This window comes from Cryptomeria japonica, chromosome 1, assembly GCF_030272615.1.
Source record: "Cryptomeria japonica chromosome 1, Sugi_1.0, whole genome shotgun sequence".
Taxonomy (NCBI): domain Eukaryota; kingdom Viridiplantae; phylum Streptophyta; class Pinopsida; order Cupressales; family Cupressaceae; genus Cryptomeria; species Cryptomeria japonica.
In genome coordinates, this window is record NC_081405.1 from 511,261,737 (window position 1) to 511,282,318 (window position 20,582).

Sequence of the window (20,582 nt, forward strand, 5' to 3'; positions counted from 1 at the left end):
GTGAGAGAGATGGAGAGAGGAAGGGAGTGGTTGATGGAAAGAATGGAAAATATCAAGGATAGAGAGATCTTAAGCGAGAGAGAGAGAGAGAGAGAGAGAGAGAGAGAGAGAGAGAGAGAGAGAGAGAGAGAGAGAGAGAGAGGAATATATCAGGGATAAGAGGGAGGAAGGTATGGAAAGAGAGGGAGAGATAAAAGAAAAAGAAATTAAGTGGGTGAGGGAGGGAAGGGTTGAGGAAAAGAGAGAACCCAAGTGAGAGAGATGGAGGGAGGGAGGAAGGGTTTTATGAAAAGAGAGGGAGATACCTAAAAGAGAGAGAGAGAGAGAGAGAGAGAGAGAGAGAGAGAGAGAGAGAGAGAGAGAGACAAAGACAGAGACAGAGACAGAGAGAGAGAGATAGAGAGAGAGGAGAGAGAGAGAGAGAGAGAGAGAGAGAGAGAGAGAGAGAGAGATGGATGGAGGGAGGAAGGGGTTGATGAAAAGAGATGGAGAGACATAAGAGAGATAAATAGAGAGAGGATAGAAAGGAAGGGGGGTTTATGAGAGAGAGAGAAAGAGAGAGGTGATGGAAAGAGAGGGAGAGAATTGAGAAAGAGAGAGAGTGGGGATTAGGAGGGAGAGAGGGAAAGAGAGTTAGAGGGAAAGAGACTTGAGAGAAAGAGAATGGAATGGGGAGAGAGATAGGGAAAGTGACTTGAGAGAGAAAGAGAAAGGGATGGGGAGGGATAGGGAAAGAATGGAGATAATGAGAGAGAGATAGAGGTAGAGAGGAAGAGGGAGAAGGGGACTAGGATGGAGAGAGAGAAAAATAGCTAGAGGGAAAGAGAGAGAGACTTGAGAGAGAAAAAGATCTAGAGGGAAAGAGAGAGAGACTTGAGAGAGTAAGAGAGAGATACTTGAGAGACAAAGAGAAAGGGAGGGGGAGGAACAAAATAGACAAAATGGGATAGACACTTGAAAGTGAAGGAGGGAGGGAGAGAGAGAGAGAGAGAGAGAGAGAGAGAGAGAGAGAGAGAGAGAGAGAGAGAGAGAGAGAGAGCGGGGGGGGAAGGGGTGGAAGAGAGAAAGAGAAAGGGATGGAGAGGGAGAGAGGGAAAGAATGGAATAGAGACACTTGAGAGAGGGGGAGAGAGAGAGAGGGAATGGGGGAGATATAGAGACCCCTAATTACACCATATGACCTCTTAGGAAACCATATGATCTTTGAGGACACCATATGACCCCTTTTAACATCACAGTACATGACATGACACCATATGACTCCTTAGGATAATATGATGTCCTTAGAGGTCATATGGTGTTCCAAGAGTTTGTATGGTGTTCTAACACATGTGTAGGCCGTTAGGACCCCATATGACCCTTAACAACATCATATGATCCTTTAGGATACCATATGACCCCTTAGGACACCATATGATCCCTTAGGACCATATGATGTCCATATGATATCCTAAGGAGTCATATGGTGTTTTAACACATGTGTGGCCGCCTAGGACCCCATATGACCCCTAATGACACCATGTGATCCAGGTGAGACACCATATAATCCCTTATGACACCATATGACCTCTTAGGACAATATGATGTCCAAAGGGGTCATATGGTTTCCTAAGGGGTCATATGGTGTTCTAAAACATGTGTGGGTCCTAAGGACCCCATATGACCCCTAATGATACCATATGACCTGTTACGACACCATATGACCCCTTAGGACCATATGATATCCATATGGTGTCCTTAGGGGTCATATGATGTTATAACACATGTGTGGCCCCATAGGAATCCATATGACCCCTAACGACATCAATTGACCACTCAAGAGACCATATGACCCCTTAGGACAATCACGGGGGATTCACTAGCTAGGAAATATTATATCACATGCATTCATATTAGGGGTTTTAATATCCCAAAAATGAGGGTACAATATATTTTCCTATTGATGAAAATAGGGGGATTTTTAATTTGGGCTACCAAAAAATACAATATCTGGTGAAAATAGGGGGGCTTTTAATTCAATTTGTGTTTTAGGAGGGAGTGACAAAAAAGGAGTTTAGGGCAATATTTTTTGAAAATAGGGGGATTATTTAGTATGTCATGAACACACGTGCCATAACCTAGGTTCATAAGTGAAGCCCCTGTGAGAACCATATGATGTCCTAATGGATCATATGGTGTTCTAAGGGGTCATATGGTGTTCTAAGAGATTATATGTGTTGGCATTTGCATGAAGATTGCATTAATGATATGTTATGTTGTCATTGATATCAATTAACCCGATAATGATATTGTTGATATTGTTGTAATTTTGTTACTGTAACCTATAGAAAGAATTTATGGAGTGAACTGGTAACCAGTATAAACCTTATCTATTGTTGTAACTGGTAAACCCTACTTGTTGTTTTTGATAAACCCTAATCGATCAAGTTTGGTGAATTGGTTATATTAGTTTATGATATGATGATGACACACATGATTATAGTATGAAGACAATTCCAAGAGATTTTGGCGAGTTGTTGTAATGGTTTTTCTCTAGGGAATGAGCAAATGTATTGCATCTAATGAAAAGCATGTGATGAGTTACTAAGTTCAATGAAGTGGTGATCAAGGAGAGATTAAGTTTTTCTTGATTGATGTGCAGAGATTGCTATGTAATCCAATAGTCATACTTGAACCAAATTTGTTTATAATCTCGATGAGACTTAGGTTTTTGTTGTGTTACCCACCTGATTGATTTGTATTTAAGGTCGATGAAGTTTTTAAGTTTGATAGAGTTGGCAAAGAGATAGACACAGTTCACTTGAGTGTGTGGTTGTCGAACCAGATGATGTATCTGCAGTTTGAGTAAAGGCAGATAGGAGCATGAAATGGATCTAATCAAGCAAGTGTAGTTCTATTCAGATAGATTAGGAAAGTCCTGTTGTTTTCTAACAATTATAGCAGAATTGAAATCCCCTAACCAAGTAAGCTCTAACAAGCTTGGTGCTATTCAAATCCTCGAACAAGGTGGTCCATTAGGTTGGATTTTCAAATCCTCTACCGAGGTTACTCCTTACAAGATATTGCTTCTAACAAGGCATTTGTAGTCAATCCCTTAGCTGGGTGATTCCTAATAGGATCAGTTCTTAAAAGGACTTTTTGGAAAGCTTTAATAGGCTAGGCTCCTAACAGGGCAAACTTCAGAAGAGTTCAGATAGTTATCTTGTGAGTCTCATCTCACCATGGTTTTTACCATTTGGGTTTCCATGTCAAAAATATTTGTGGCAAGTGGTGAATGTTTTTGTGGTTATGTTTCCATGGTTGATTTATTTGACTACTTAACTATTTTTTATAAGTCATGATAACCAGAAGCATTGAGATATGAAGAAGTTGTTTACTGTTAATTTATTGTAACAGACAATCGGTTTATCTTATGAGATTTTATCTTGACAAAGTGATTGTTCTAAGTTTACTTTGAGAGATTGATTTTTGATTGGTGAAGTTTATATAAGTTTTTATATCTACTGATTCACCCCCCCTCTCAATACTTGACCAGATACTTATTCTTTCATCATACCATCAATTGGTATCAGAGGATTTCAGGTCCTCTAAGGTCTAAGCCTAACAGCTTGAGGTAAATATTTGTTGATCATGATGAAGAACGAAGTTCTGAAGTTTAATCGAGAGAACTACATGATATGGAGTGACAGAATGAAAATTTATATCAAGAGTCTGGGTAGTGAGTATTGGGAACATGTCGATACTAAGTATGTTGCACCTATTCAAATGTTGACTGATGATCAGAAGAAAGAGCAACAAGAAAATCATCAAGCATTGGAGGCTATTATCAGTTCTTTGTCTAATGAAGAGTATGTAGATGTTCATGGTCTTGAAACTATATATAAGGTATAGAAAAAACTTGAAGAGATTTATAACAATGATGAACATGTTAAGATTGCTAAAGAGGAGAGTATAAGAGGAAATTTTGATGACATGTGGATGATTGGAGGTGAGAATATCCAATAGTATGGTCAAAGAATGAAAGAGATACTAGGTGAAATTAAGAGTGCAGGAGATAAAGTGGAAGATTCCATAGTGATCAGTAAGGTATTGAGAATCCTGCTACCGGTCTACGCTATCCGAGTTGTAGCTATTTAGGAGCTGAAGTCTATTGAAAAAACTAAGGTAACTCTTGACTCCATTATTGGCAAGCTTACTTCTTTTGAATTAAATGGTTATGATGGTAGTATATAGAAATCTAAGTCTGCATTTAGAGATTCTGTTTCTAACCCATCTATGAGGAAAAGTAGAGATGCTAGTCATAATTATGAATCTAGATCCAGCAAAGAAGTTGATGATAAAGATAGTTTATTTGAGCTTGAAGCATTGTTGGCCAAGTGGTTGCCTAGACGTACAAATAAATATAAAGGTAAATTACCTTTGAAATGTGTTGCATGCAACAAGATTTGATGCATTGCTACTAGTTGTACTAATGGTGATAATGAGAAAAAACAAGAGAAATTCAAGATTTACAAGTGTAAAGGAAAAAGAGATTGTTGATGGTGGTATCATTGCTGAGGAATCTGATGGTGATGCTAATGAAGAAATTGTGTTTGTAGCCATTAAAGAAGAGATGGAAAACCAGAAGGCATTAGTATCCAAGAGGGATAACTCTAATGATTAGATCATTGATAGTGGTTGTTCACATCACATGACTAGTGATCGGAGAAAATTTCTTTCTCTGAAGGAATTTGATGGCGGAGTTGGTAAGATTTGGTAATGACTCACCCTGCATTGTTAAAGGTAAGGGAACTATTTCTCTCAATGGAAAGAGTAGTGCAGATAATGTCTACTAGTTTGAAGGTCCAAAGCACAATCTTTTGAGTGTGGCACAACTCAATGATAGAGGATACCCATTGGGATTTAACAATGGTATGTGCAAAATCTATGACAACAAAGGTGAATTGATTGCAACTAGGGAGCAAACTAAAGATAACTTGTTTCATCTTAATCATAACATCGACAACTATTTAATTGCAAAGATAGATGATAGTTGGCTTTGGCATAGGATATTTTGTCATAAAAAAATTTCTAACATTGTTAAAGTAAGTCCAAGACAGTGAGAGGTTTTCCTTAGTTAGACAAACCGATTAATGTTCTGTGCAAAGAATGTCAGTTGGGAAAGATGACATTGTCAACTTTCAAGAGAAAATCTTTTTCAGTAGAACATTTGTTAGATTTGGGTCATATAGATCTTTGGGGACCAATAAGAACAAAAAGTATTAAAGGTGACAAATATTTCATGATCTTCACTGATGATTTCTCAAGGATGATGTGGGTCACATTCTTGAAGGATAAAACTAAACCTTTTGGTAAGTTCAAGGTATTCAGCGCCTTAGCTGAGAAAGAGAGTGGTAAGAAGATAAAGTATCAGAGGACAAATCAGGGTGGTGAATTTAATTATGAAAAATTCACTAGGTATTGTGAAGGAAATGGTATTAAGTGGCAACTTTCTGCACCAAGGACGCCACAGTAGATTGGTATCATAGAGAGAAAAAATCAGTCAGTTGTTGAAGTTGCTAGGATGATGTTGATACAAGGAGGTGTAGTGAAAATTTTTTGGAGAGAAGCTGTCAACACAACTATCTACACTATGAATCAGATTCTGGTAAAGAGAAGCAAGGACAAGACTCCTTATGAATATTGGTATAGTAGATCACCTAATGTTAGTTATTTCAAAATATTTGGAAGAAAATGTTTTATTAAGAGAGGTGATTATATGAGCAAATTTGAGGCTAAAATTGATGAAGGTATATTTCTTGGCTATTCCACCAAGAGCAAGGCCTACAAGTGTTTTATGAACTGGACACAGAGAATTGTTGAGAGTGCTGATGTTCGAGTGGATGAATTTCTTGAAGTCTCAGAGGAAACCAGTTCAGAGAAAAAGGATGAAGATCCTTGCATTTTTTTTTTGGAACCAAAAACTGTGAAATTTGAAACCACCAAAGCAAATATTGATGTTCCAGTTCAACCGAAACAAATAAATTCAGAAGAAGATGATGATAATGAAGAAGTTGAACCTGAAGATGGTGATCATGTTATTCCAAGATATTTAAGACCGAGTCACAATCCTGAATAGATTATTGGGGATAAGGATGGTGGAGTACTAACCAAAAGAAGAATCAGAGAACATTCTTGCATGATCTCCACTATTGTACCAAGAATTGCTAAGGAAGCATTTGGTTATGATCATTGGGTTAAAGCTATGGAGGAGGAATTAGATCAAATTTAGAAGAACAACACATGGACCTTGGTACCCCGATCGATAAATAAAAATGTGATAGGAACTAAGTGGGTTTTCAGGAACAAATTGAATGAAGATGGTGTTGTAGTTCACAATAAAGCTAGGTTGGTTTACAAGGGTTATGCACAAGAGGAAGGAGAAGACTATGGTGAGAATTTTGCACCAATGGCAAGACTAGAAGGTGTCATAACTTCACTTGCATTTGCAACACACAATAAATTCAAGGTATGTTAGATGGATGTTAAGAAAGTATTTTTGAATGGGATAGTTGAAGAAGAAGTATACATTGAGCAACCAGATGGTTATGCTCTAACTGATAAGAAAGACATGGTATGCAGATTGCATAAAGCTTTATATGGATTAAAGAAAGCACCTAGAGCATGGCATGAACGGATTCATACACATCCGCTGAAGATAGGCTTTCTAAGAACTAGTGATGATAGTAACATATAACTCAAATCTGAAGGAGATAAAATACTAGTCAATGAAGTATTTGTTGATGATATCATATTTGAAGGTAATGATGACATCAGCAATAGTTTTGCAAATGAAATAAAAAATGAGTTTGAAATGTCTTTAGTGTGGGAAATAAAAAATTTCATAGGCCTGCAAATACAACAAATGAAGAAAGGTATTTTCATCACATAGTCTAAGTATGTGAAAGAGGTCTTGAAGAAATTTGGCATGAGTGATTGTAAACTAGTTGGGACACCTATGGTTACAAGTTGTAAGTTGTCTAAGAAAGATGAGTCCAAATCTATTGATGAGAAGGAATACAGGTCAATGATTGGAAAATTGTACTATGTTGTTCACATCAGACTAGACATAGCTCATGTAGTTGACATAGTTGATAGGTTTCAGAAGAATCCTAAGGAAACACATCTGATAGAAACAAAAATAATTTTTAGATACTTGAAAGGTACTATTGATTATGGGTTATGGTATCCATACAGAGGAAATTTTGACTTGAAGGTGTACACAGATGCAAATTGGGTAGGAAATGTTGATGACTGAAAAAGAACAATCGATGGAGCATTTTTGCTTGGAGGAAGACTTCTTTCATGGAGTACTAAGAAGCAGAGTTGTACTTCACAGTCTACTGTTGAAGCTGGGTATGTTGCAGCTTACATGAATTGCACACATGCTATATGGATGAGGCACATTTTGGAAGGTTTTAATATGAAGATTTTGGAACCTATAAATATTTTATGTTATAACACAAGTGCCATAAATATTTACAAGAACCCTATTTTGCATGCACGAACCAAGCATATTGAATTGAAGTATCATTTCTTGAGGGAAACAGTTCAGTGTAAAGATGTTATCTTGGAGCATGTTTCTACCAAGGAGCAGCTTGCATATATTTTTACTAAACCTCTGCCTAAGAATACTTTTGAGTATCTTAGAAGTCAGTTAGGGGTTCTCCCTCTTCATGAAGTCAGTTAAGTATGATGTAGATTGTTGATGATGCATAGTGAAATTTGACATTACATGTTTTACTTTTAATTTGGCATTGATGTCTAAGGGGGAGAAGAATTATGTGATTATGGGAAGGAGAACCAGTAACAAGTTCAAAACATAGTCAACAACATGAATACTTGGTGATGTAAACCAGGATTCCTATTCACAATCACGTAGCAATCAATGGTATTGATATTTGTATTGCCATCAATGTGAAATGGGGAGATTGTTGGAATTTGCATGAAGATTGGTTTAATGATATGTTATGTTGTCATTGATGTCAATTAAACTGGTAATGATATTGTTGATATTGTTCTAATATTGTTACTATAACCAATAGGAAGAATTTGTGGAGTGAATCGATAACCAGTGTAAACCTTATCTATTGTTGTAACTGGTAAACCCTACCTGTTGTTTTTTATAAACCCTAATAGATTAAGTTTGGTGAATTGGTTATATTGGTTTATGATCTGGTGATGAGCGGTAATGATGATGACATGCATGACTATTGTATCAAGACAGTTCCAAGAGATTTTGGCAAGTTGTTGTAATGGTTTTGTCTAGGGAATGAACAAATGTATTGTATCTAATGAAAAGCATTTGATGAGTTACTAAGTTCAATGAAGCAGTGATCAAGGAGAGATTAAGGTTTTCTTGTTTGATGTTCAGAGATTGCTATGTAATCCAATGGTCATACTTGAACCGAATTTGTTTGTAATCTTGATGAGAGTTAAGTTTTTGTTGTGTTATTGACCTGATTGATTTGTATTTAAGATTGATCAATTTGTTTAGTTTGAGAGAGTTGGCAAAGAGATAGACATAGTTGAGTTGATTGTGTGGTTGCCAAGCCAGATGATGTATCTACAGTTTGAGTAAAGTAAGATAGGAGCATGAAATGGATCTGATCAAGCAAGTGTAGTTCTATTTAGACAGATCAGCAAACCCATATTGTTTTCTAACAATTACAATAGAACTGAAATCCCCTAACTGGGTAAGCTCTAACAATCTTGGTGCTATTAAAATCCTCTCACAAGGTGGTCCATTGGACTGGATTTTCAAATCCTCTACCGAGGTTACTCCTTACAGGGTATTGCTTTTAACAAGGCATTTATAGTCAATCCCTTAACTAGGTGATTCCTAACAGGATCAGTTCTTAACATGACTTTTTGTAAGGCTTAACAAGCTAGGCTTCTAACAAGGTGAACTTTATAAGAGTTCAGATAGTTATCTTGTGAGTCTCATCTCTCTTAACCTTGGCGTCTCCTTTAAATAATCTCTACAGCTTATCCCAAGTCTCCTTGGTGAATGAGCAGTGCATAACCTTGACAAACTCATTATCTGACAACCCACTAAGATAGCATGTTTAGCTTTTGGATTGTTTTCATACTCCTTCTTAGCATCCAGATCTTTGGAACATAAGGGATAGTATACCCATTCTTTATAGAAATGAAAACATCAAAACCTAGTGAGGATAGATAGCTTTGCATTCTTCTGCTCCAAAAGGCATAGTTGGTTCCATCAAACATGGGAGCTTTGGAGGAGGACTCATTTCTTTCCATTATTTTCTTTGGACCAAAATCTATTCAAGATAGGGAAAGCTTTGACCAAAAGGGAACCTATAGCTCTTATACCAATTGTAGAACACAATGTGTCATTGAGAAGGGGGGTGAATCAGTGATTTCAAACTATTTCCAACTATGTGTGCGAAACCATTGAAGTAATGAAAACACTAATAATCAAACACACACAAAGAATGCATCACAACACTAGATGTATGAGGAAAACCCAATGTAGGAAAAACCTCGGTAAAAATTATGTTGGAGTCTACTGCTCCAATCTAGCCTCACAATGAAACAACAATTATAATGTTTATGGCACCAACCCAAGGAACACTAACCCCTAATGATTTATGGGTGCCAACCCCTACATCAGGCACCAACACAGTGATTACAATAAGATAAATTTAGATACAATGAAAACTCCTTGTTACAAATGAATTTTGTAACTCCTGCAGTCAATATCTTCAGTCCATTTTAACTCTTCTCTGTCTCACTAGTTCTATTACCACCAGTTGTCTATTCACTCTCTCTAATCCCTTAAGACCAATTAATTTTAGCATTTTGATATGTGATGAAAAAGAGAGAAAATTGTATGGGAGATTGTGCGAAATTATGTGTGTGATTGAATGTCTTTGTGCTCTAATATATGATAGAGCAACATAACATATCAAAGAGATAATATAGTGGTAGATTACTAATTGAGCATAACCAGAACTTCTTTTTGGCATTTGTAGATGCTACTATCTAGTTTAGTCATTCTTGTTCTAATTTGTAATCACTTGTAAGGCAATGAGCCTTCCTCCGAGTTGTAGTCCTCTTGTAATTGAGCAGTGAGCTCTAGGTAGTGTGCCTGAATGCAAGTGCATTCCCCTCTTGTAATATTATTACTCTTGATCACAGTATTATAATATTGTGGGTTTCAATTCCACCATTTTTTTTCCCTTTCTAGGTTTCCATGTAAAAATTACGGTGTTATAGTTTTGTGTTTACTTGGATTCAGTTTCTATACTTTTTTTATTTGATGGTTAAAGAATCAATTTAAGAAAATTGTTAATTGCATAATATAGATTTACCTCCTCCCTCTTAGTGTTCATTGATTCCAACATAGGCAACAATAGAGATTGAAACCCTACTTGGTATGTGAATTGTAATATTGCTTCATTTATTGATTTGCATGTTCTTAGGTATCTTCATTGGTGTATGGTGAATTTTTGGTTGTAGAGCTAGGGTTTATTGTGGTTTTACAATAGTTTATCATCATCATTTTTCATCGTATACAAATCTTATTGCATGACCTTCTTTCTTTCATTGAGTTATGAAAAAAAATAGTATTACAATCACCCTCTTTAAGCCATGTATCTCATTTTTTTCTACTACAAGGTTTTTGGCATTCTTTTGTAATCAATGTCAATCGGTATAGGATGGCAACTGGTAGGGAGATTGATGAGTAGTGATGGCATTGATGAATACTAGAAATGGTACCATTGATGTCATCTAGCATAGTAGGTCACCAGTAAGGAAGAGTGTGTCATATAGCTTAATGGCCATTGAAGTCACCGGTACACAAGTTAGTGTTGACTTGTGTTGAATACATAAGGACTGCAGACTGGTAAGTGACATGTTGGCAGTGCCTAGTTACCAATGAACAAGAGAGTAGGATGTTGGGTGGTTGATTGTGATGAAGAGGGGGAATGTTACCTAAATCACATCAACACTAGAGGAGAAGTATGTGCAGGCCACCAGTACGTTGTGTGATTGGTTGGTGATCCTGACTGGAATGACATAGAAACCTTAGCAAAGGTGGATGTGGACAAAGGTGCTAGGTGGAGGTGAAGTGGCATGCATACACATGTTGATGTGGTGAGTCGATGAGGTCGTTGGTTTCTCGTCCAACATTTATGATGACTATGAAGCTTGAGGAATGAAGGTAGAGGATTACAGCTTGAGATGAAGGAAACAATAGAGATCCAAAAAATATTGATCTTCTAGATCAAAGAGGATGATGGAAACTACATCACACATGTGATCGATTAGACAAAAGGTCAAAAATCATGCTACAAATGATAAAAGATAGAAGATGTGGTTTGCAAAGTACATAGATGGGCAATACTCATTGATTGAGTGTTAAAAAACAATCAAGGACATGATATAAGATTTGATATGATATGTCACAATGATAAGAGATCAGATCGGATGTGGATTCAGTGCATGACAGAAACCCTAGTGTGGCAACATTAAAACTCACATTTAGGTGGTAAAATTTGGCTATAAGTATGTGAGCCAAATATATTGTTTAAGATGTTGCAAGAGAGGATAGACCAGTCAAGTGCTCAACAAGAATCAAAGGAGAGACTATGTGAGAGAGAATCGGATTGAAGATTTCAACTGACAAGAGTGAGGCAACTAATAGTCTTCCATTGAGTCTGACAGAGGAGTACACCAGAGGTGACTGAACTGGAAGAGAAGAGCCATAGAATATTGTAGAGAAGGCAAGATGAGAACTGATAGGAATCAGATAGTTGACATCTGACTAAGTTATTAAGACTGGTGGTGAATAGCAGCACTATGGCAAAGTGAAGAACCGACAGAGAAGAAGAAGGGGTTTAATCGGTAAGGTTGGCGCAGAGAGTGAGTTGTAGTAGGAGATAAGCTTGTTGCAGTGAGAGGGTGGATAGAGAACTGACACTGATCTATAGAGAGGAGAACTAGTGGAGAGACATAAATGAGAGTTATAAAGTTCTTTTGTAACAAGAAGATAACTTTTCTATTCAAAATATGTTTTTGTAATCACTAAGTTGAAGCTCAGTGCAGGGGTTGTTGCTCCTTGGATTGGTACCCTAAAATTAGGGGTTGGTGCTCCTTAGGTTAGTTCCCTAAAGCAGGATTGGTACTCCTTGGGTTGGTGCCCTAAATGGTGTAAATGAATGTTTCTTTGTGAGGTTGGATTGGAGAAATAGTCTCCAACAACATTTGTCACCGAGGTTTTTCCCATCTTGGGTTTTCCCCATACATTTGGTGTTATGTGATGTCCCTTTTATGTGTGGTGGAATTTGTGTTAACCTCCCATCTAACTGGTAAGTCTTCTTTATGTTAGATCTATTAACTGGTAAACACACATAGTATAGACAAGGGAAAAGTTTGGAAACCATTGATTCACCCCCCCTCTCAATGGCATGTTGTGTTCAACAAAGGTTTCTTCCCTTGAAATAATCTATGAGTAGAAGAGATTGAGTCTTTTATGCTCTAAAAAATCACTCTCCATCATTCTTTCTTGAATGAATTTAGTATGAAACTTCTCCAATTTCTCTTCCAATCTAAGCTTTTCAACAAAAATATTCTCAAAATGGATCCTATTCCAATCTTTTAGGAATTCTTTCAAGTATTGCAATTATTAAAAAAGATAAAAGCTACATTTCCCATTCTCTTGGGAGAAGCGTTCCAATATCCAGAACCAGATCTCTAAATCCCTTTCCCCAAAACCACATCTTTTGAAAATTAAAAGGACATCTAACAGGGGAAACATCATCATGAATCACAAAGAAAATAGGGTAATGATCAAAATCAAAAAAAGGAAAGATATTAGCCTAAAAATCCCAAGGTAGATCTATCCACTAACCACCAAAAAAGAAACAATCTAATTTTTCATCACTGTTCAAGAAACCTTGTTGACGACTAGTCCATGTAAAGTCAACATTTTTTAATTTGATCTCCAACAACTCATTATTAGTTATAAAGATATTACAATCCTTTTGGAAAGGAACAAACCTATTTTTTCTCGTTTCCTTGACCACTGGATCCAAAGTGGCATTGAAATCGCCTCTTCAGATAATCATGTCATCAACAAGATCCCAAATGATTTCAAAAAGCCAAGCCCACAATGCTCACTTTTGTTCTATATTCATTGTACCATAAAAATTGACAATTGACAATTTTGTTTTCGATTCAACAAATTTGGCACCACCATTGTGATATTCCACAACATCCCTAACCCTTCAGATGCTACAACAACATCAACAAACACACCATCCAAACAAAGTAATTTCTTCTTGAAAGAAATAATGTCATCACCTTTCAATTTAATCTCTTGAAGAATAATGCCTTTAGGTCCTAATTGATCAAGGCACCTTTCGATTAATTTTCTTTTGTTAGGGGCATTACAGCCCTTGGATTTCCATGATAAGATCTTCATTGTTCTCAAGAAACAACATATCCTTTTGTCAATCTAAGCTTTCTTTTCTCTTTTGCACTACCAATAATTTATAGGTTCATCTTACTAGTTTTTGGACCTCTTTGTCTCTTCTTCCTATACTTAGCCTTACTCCTTTCTAATATTGATTGGCCCAGAGATTGTTTCTCCAAAATGCCATCCAATGACTAAATGCATAGTTCATCTTCCTCCTTTTGCTCCTCCCAATATTCATCCTCACTAATTTCCTTAATGGTTGAAATATCACCATCCTTAGCTTCTTCCAACATTTAGTTCCAAATTTCTGATGGGAGAAATCTAGATATCTTTAAATTGAATATCTTCCCTATTTTCAATATTCTCCTCTTTTTTAGAGCCTACAAAAGACATACACTGATGACCCACCTCTATCTCTCATTGTTTAAAATATTCCTCCAATATTACAAACCTATTTGCCTAATTCTCATTTTCAATGAAACTTTCTAGTGGTGATTCCTCTATAGGCTTAAAGATGGTGACCTCACCTTGAGGCAACCCTTTTTCTTCTGGTAAAACTCCATCATCTATTTTCACTATCTCTACCCTCTACAAAGAGGGAGCATTGATTGACTCATCCTAGGGAGTACTCACCTTTAACTCAAAGTATGCCATGTCATCTTATCATGAAGATCACCACTACTCAAAGCTTCCCTAGGAGATGCAAGGATTGCTCCATTCAAAACCTCTATCAGGTCTTGATCACCTATTTCCTCTTTCCCAACTATATTGGCATCATCATCTTGATTAACATTTATACCCATCAGCTTGTCAATCATAATATTTTTCTTTGAACCTTTCCCTTTCTTATTCTTTAGACAATCTTCTACTAAGTGACTCACTTTATTGCATTCCAAATATTTATTCACTTGTCGACTACCTCTATTTTTTGTAACCAACATAGCTCCCCAAATCTGATTTTAATTGCTTTTGGAAGAGGAGGGAAAGGTTTCCAAAGGATGCATATCCCAGTGTACATATTATGCTCATTATCATCTAGCACCTCATTCGCCTTCACAAATTTATGCACTTTAGGGTTTTAAGGTCCAAGTACTCATCAAGAAGGCTATACAACTTGATCCAGATTGACACTTCTTCAATGGATTCCTTCTTTAGCTCAAAATTAGGAACCCAAAACCCATACTAGTCATCATGAATGAGCCATTTTCCAAAATCCATAGTTTCTCCCTCTCTTTGGTACAAATGACCATATAGAAGCCATTAGGAAGGGTTTTTAAAACAAAATCATTTCCCAATGCTCATCACAACACTTTTGGAACCTATAAAAAGTTGGCCATTCCCCTACCCACTTCATAAAAAAACTTTCTCTTTGAAAAAATTGACCAAATCCTTCCGCTCAATATTATCAATATTCAAAGATATTATTCAATTTCTCTCAATTTAATGATACATACCTACTTTGAAGGTGGTTAAAAATATTTTTTCTTCGAGGCCTCCAAATTATTTTTTCAAGGCTCTTAAAGTCCACCTTCTAACCAACGCGTACCCTAGTGAAATCCCATCAATTTTCTTTTTTAAGGTTTTAATTTTTATCACCAAATATACGATCCTACCAAGCGCCAAAATTGAGCATTATTTTCCAAAATCTTCCAACCCTATCTTGAAGGCCACCACACATTGTTTTGATACCCTTGAATTGTTCTACTCATAAATGGCCATCTATTGCTCTTTTTTCTTCCATAGCTCCATCTCTATGAGCTATATATAAGATGATAATAATTATCATACATGTCATTATTAATAAATATAGTATTTCATCCCTTGTGGGAACTCTAAATAATGACATACTCCTAAGTTGGGGTGTATGTAGCGATTCATATACTTTTCAAGTTGGTAAATTATTACACATAATAATATTTATCAATCAAATGGGAAATTAGGCATATGTCCTAAAGAATATTATATCTTTGATTGTTATTATATTCTAGAAATAAAATAAAGATAAGTGATACTTGATTCTCATTTAGAAGTCTTTATTGTTACAAGTGGGAAATAAGATTTATTAAGTTTAACATATATTTATAACTAACACTCAAGATTTATTAATATCATCATAGTATGATAAGATGATAATTATTTATGTTGGTATCCTTGTATACACTTGAGAAATATGATTAGGTCATAAGGAACTAGTTTAATATAATATATTAGGTTATATGGAACTAATTTAATATAATGGATTTGTACGAAATAACATTGTATAAATGAAAAATAATTTTAATGAAGTGAGGAGTGGGAAAACAGTGCCCAAGATAGGGAGTGGGTGTTCAAGATGTAGTTTCCATGGTTTAGGACACAAGGATAGGTTCACAATCAACAACAACAGGTGGTGGTATCAGTCTTCTTTAGCACAAGGATCTTTATTTGAATGAAGGTGATCGTATTACTAATGGGTCCCAAGGTAAAGATTGTGGGGCTCATGGGTCTGTTGTTTTCTTCCAAGGGAAGAATCATGGGGAAGAGATAAATACTTAGAAAGTGGACCCCATTCAAGGTGCTAGCCAAGGGGGACCTTTTGATACTCCTCACACATACGAAGGGTAGAATCCTCAAATTTATCCTAGAAAGCCTTATGTGGGTGCTATCTGAAGTGTTCTTCAACCCTTGTATTGAATCCATCTAACTCGAGTAAAGGTAAGTTCTCCATTTCAGTTATTAAATTAATTATTGATCTAAATATATCTATTATGGCTCAATCCTTGGTCAGGAAATTTTTAGGTCCTTGTCCAAACATTGTAGTGGTGAGAGATTTTACCCAAAGAAAATGGAAGGTTAAGGGCTAGTTTGATGTGTTAGCTATTCCTATAGGGTTCTTTTTCTTTTCCTATGACAAGGATTTCTATACCATTCTTTGTGGGGGCCCTTGGGTCTTTAGCAAGATCTCTTTGGCTTTTAATAAATGGGAACTAGGCTTAGACCCTTCAGATGCTTTTCTCAACACCATTCCTATTTAGGTCAAACTGGATAGATTACCTTAAGAGTTTTGGGATTAAGAAATCTTCAAGGAGATTGATAGTTCTTTTGGTGAACTTTTGTTGATTTATGAGATGACACCTTCATGCAAGCGTCTGGTGTATGCTAGGATTTGTGTTGGTATTGAGAAATCCTCTAACTTATCATCTTCTATAGAGATTAACTCAAAGTTGTGTATTTGGACCCAAAGTACTGAATTTGAGACTCTCCCTTTTGTATGTTTCCTAGGCAAAAAATCTAGTCATTGGGCCAAGCAATGTTCTTCAAATCCTCTAGCTAAAATGAAGAAAATTTGGAAAGAAAAAAGTCCTCTACTTCATAAGGGTGAGAATAAGACACCGAAAAAGGGAAAATAAGTGCCCCCCAACATCCCATTTTAGTCAAGCTAATGGTTAGGGTCTTAAGGATAAAGACAAACCTACTATTATTGTAGAGAAAAGCAAGAAATCTGATTCTCCCTCTCCCTTATAGGATAAGACTAAGCATATGAGCCCTGGTATGGGGCTAGTAGAGAATCCATCCCTTGCTATCAATATTGCATATGGTTTGGATGTTATGTCCAATGAAGATTCTAATTTGTCTTATTTCAATGAAGATATTAAGGCTGGAAAGGACATAATCAACTATAATCTTGGCCCTTCAGATAGGACTATGGCAGAGTCTAATCCTCTTCCATTTGTTTGGGTTGATCTTAACATTGATGAGATGACTCCAGTGGTTAATAGTTCTTCTCCTTTCTTGGGTCATGTAGACTGTGCTGTCTTAGGAGGGATGGATCCAAAAGAAAGTTTTAAGAGCATTGAAGTTACCGTTAACTCCAAATGGGTGGAGATGGATAATTCAAAGGACCTCGGTCTAAAGGAATCTAATTTGTAGGATGAGGATCCTTTCATTTGGACTTGGAGAAAACTATTGTCTTTGGTGATTACCACTTAGAATAGATCTAAAGATGACTATGGTTCATCTAAAATCTTAGGTAGAAAATCCCACAAATGGTGTAGAAAATAGGAGAGTCTTAAGGACAATGCAGATGGGGTTTACAAGATAATCTTTGAGACATTGTTGAAAAGTGTGCACCTCTCAAGAAATGAAGATTATACTAAAATATTAGGGGATTAAATGATCCCCATAAGAATAATCTCTTATCCAATATTGCTAGAGATCATAAACCTTATATTCATGATGGTTTCTATTAGATCTTGTTGAATGTATATGCTCCTAACAATAACGTGGCAGCGAGAATATTTTGGAAAGCACTGGGAGATTTATACTTCAACACCTTAATGTTAATGATAACTGGATTTTCATTGATTTCAATACCCCACTCTCAAAAGATAAAATTTTTGGGGGCTCTCAAGTTTTGTTGGACAATGGATCAGATTTAATGGAATTTAGCTAGGATTAGGTGTTGTTTGATTTGGACATCAGAGGAGCTTCCTATACATGGTCTAATAGGAATGCTAGTGAAGATTTAATGAAGGTTAAGTTGGATAGAGATCTTATCTTGACTAAGTGGTTGATTAATTATTTGTGCTCCCCTTTTTCCTTTTCTTAAATTTGTTCAGGATATTTTCCAATTTTCCTAGATGCTGATATGATGACAGTAAAAGAGAGATTTTCCTTCCTATTTGAGAAGATGTGGCTCCTCCATCCTTAATTCAGAGATATAATCAAATAGTGGTGGGGGATTATGGTTGAGGGTTTAGTTATGTATTCATTTGCTAAGAAGTTAAGCCATGTCAATGTCAGAGTGTGAAAATGGAACAAGGAGTATTTTGGTCATTCTTTTCCATTAAAGATTCTCTTCAAAAGAATGTAGAATGTATAGGTTCATTTAAGAAAAAATTTAAATGGAGGGCTATATTGTTGATTACGTAGAGTAGGAAAATAGGCTTTTTCCGAATTGCATTAAATTATTGTGAAGGAAGAAGAATTTTGGTGGCAAAGATCTAGAACTCTATGGTTGAAATGTGGAGATAGAAATACAAGATTCTTCTACATTTCAAGCCTTAAACAAAGAGCCTTTAACAAAATTTACCACATACTTAAAGATGGGAGGAGGATGGTTGAAGAGGATTATATCATGAATGAGGTTGGGACATTTTTTGTCTTGTATTTTGTCTGATGAAGGTCCTTTGGATGAAAATATAGAGTGCTCCTTTCATTAAGTCATTTCAAAGATGGTGGATGTGGATTAGAATAAGTTTCTTACTACTAGACCCTCTTTGGATAAGATAAAGGCAACGATATTTTCATTTGATGGTAATAAACCCTTGGGCTAGTTAGTTTCCTGACGTTTTTCCTTTAGTCATTTTGGGACATTGTTGTTGATGATAGTAGGGATCTTGTTAAGGAGTTTTTTGGTTGTAGAAGATTACTCAAATATTTAAATTTGATGTTTATTATGCTCATTCTGAAGACTCCTAAGGATAAGTCTTTTGATAATTATAGATTGATTAGCCTCTATAATTATATTTATAAATTGTTTTCTAATATCTTTGCAATCATACTTTAGAGAATTTTACATAAAACTATTGTGGACCAACATAATGAATTTGTGTATGGCTGCCAAATCTTAGAATCCATTGTTATGGTCCATGAGAATATTCTTTCTCTAATGATTAACAGAAAGGTGGGATTCCTCCTAAAATTGGATTTTATAAAGGCTTATGATAGAGTTAATTGGAATTTTTTTCTCAAGGTTCTCAATGATTTTGGTTTTGACAAAAGGTTATAGGATATCATTTGGCAATTCCTCACAACTATCAATTTTTTAGTGATTATCAATGGTTCCCCTTCTGGATTCTGTTTTGAGCTCTAGAGGCCTAAGGTAAGGGGACCCTACTTATCCCTTGTTATTATCATGGCGGAGGCCTTTGGAAAATCTATTTTGTAGATGGTTTCAAGTTCTAAGTTGAGATGCCTATTTTCATCCTCTAGACCTCTTATCTGCTCTCGTCAATAATTTGGTGATGATTCTATAATCCTAGGAGATTCTTTAGTCTTGGAAGCTCAGAATTTAGCTAGTTTCTTTACTTCATATGTTGTTGGTTCTAGCCAAAGGGTGAATCTACTCAAAATATCCCTTTTTTTCTTTAATACCCCTGATATTCTTAGTTATAAAGTTCATTCTCTCACTATGCCTTACTTGGGCCTACCCCTATGCTCTAAGGCCCATAGCACTTTTTGGCTTCAACTGATTAACAAGTTCAATTCAAAGTTGGATGGATTGAAGGGGGCTCTTCTCAGCCAAGTTGGTAAAGTTCATATTCTCAAAGTTTCCCTTCAAAATTTGATTGTGTATGTCAAGAATCCTTTTAGAATTTCTACAAAGTTTGTGAATGTTATCCCTTTGGTTTCTTGGGATCATGTCTGTAAACCCCAAAAATATGGTGGCTTGGGTATTCGCAAAAAAATAGATTTCAATATGGTACTTTTTCCTTAAATAACTTGGAGTATTTTAAATGCCACTAGTGAATGGAATCTGATCATGAGGAATAAATATCTCCAAGACTCTAAATATCTTAGTAAATTTATTGTCTCAAAACATTCCTCTAGGGTTGTCTATTTGGAACCACTTACAGCAAACTAGATGTATCTTGACCAAGGGGTTTATATGCAAATCTAACTCTAGTAATCAAATTTGGTATTGGCATGACTAGTTGTTGGGACATATTCCTCTTGCTAACTCTCCTTTGAGCCATTTTAAGGAGGACTATTTTAAAAGATTTGAGTCTCGTGTTCAAGACTATTTCCAAGATTGTCGTTGGAAAGATCTTACTGAGATTAACAAAGAGCTGGGTATTTTGTGGTGCAACTTTAATTTGATTAACTTGTCTTTGGATCCTTCTATTGAGGATGCTCTCATTTGGTTGACTTCACCTTTTGGTTAATTTTTCTCTCTTTTTCTTTTGAGATTTCCATTTGTTTGGACCAATCTCCTTCCGTTTGGGTTGGGGTTTGGAACTCTAAATTGATCCCTAAAATCAATATTTTTTTTAATCCTCCTTCGACAAAAAATTCTCACGTTGGACAACCTTTGTAAAATGGGCCTTTCCATAGC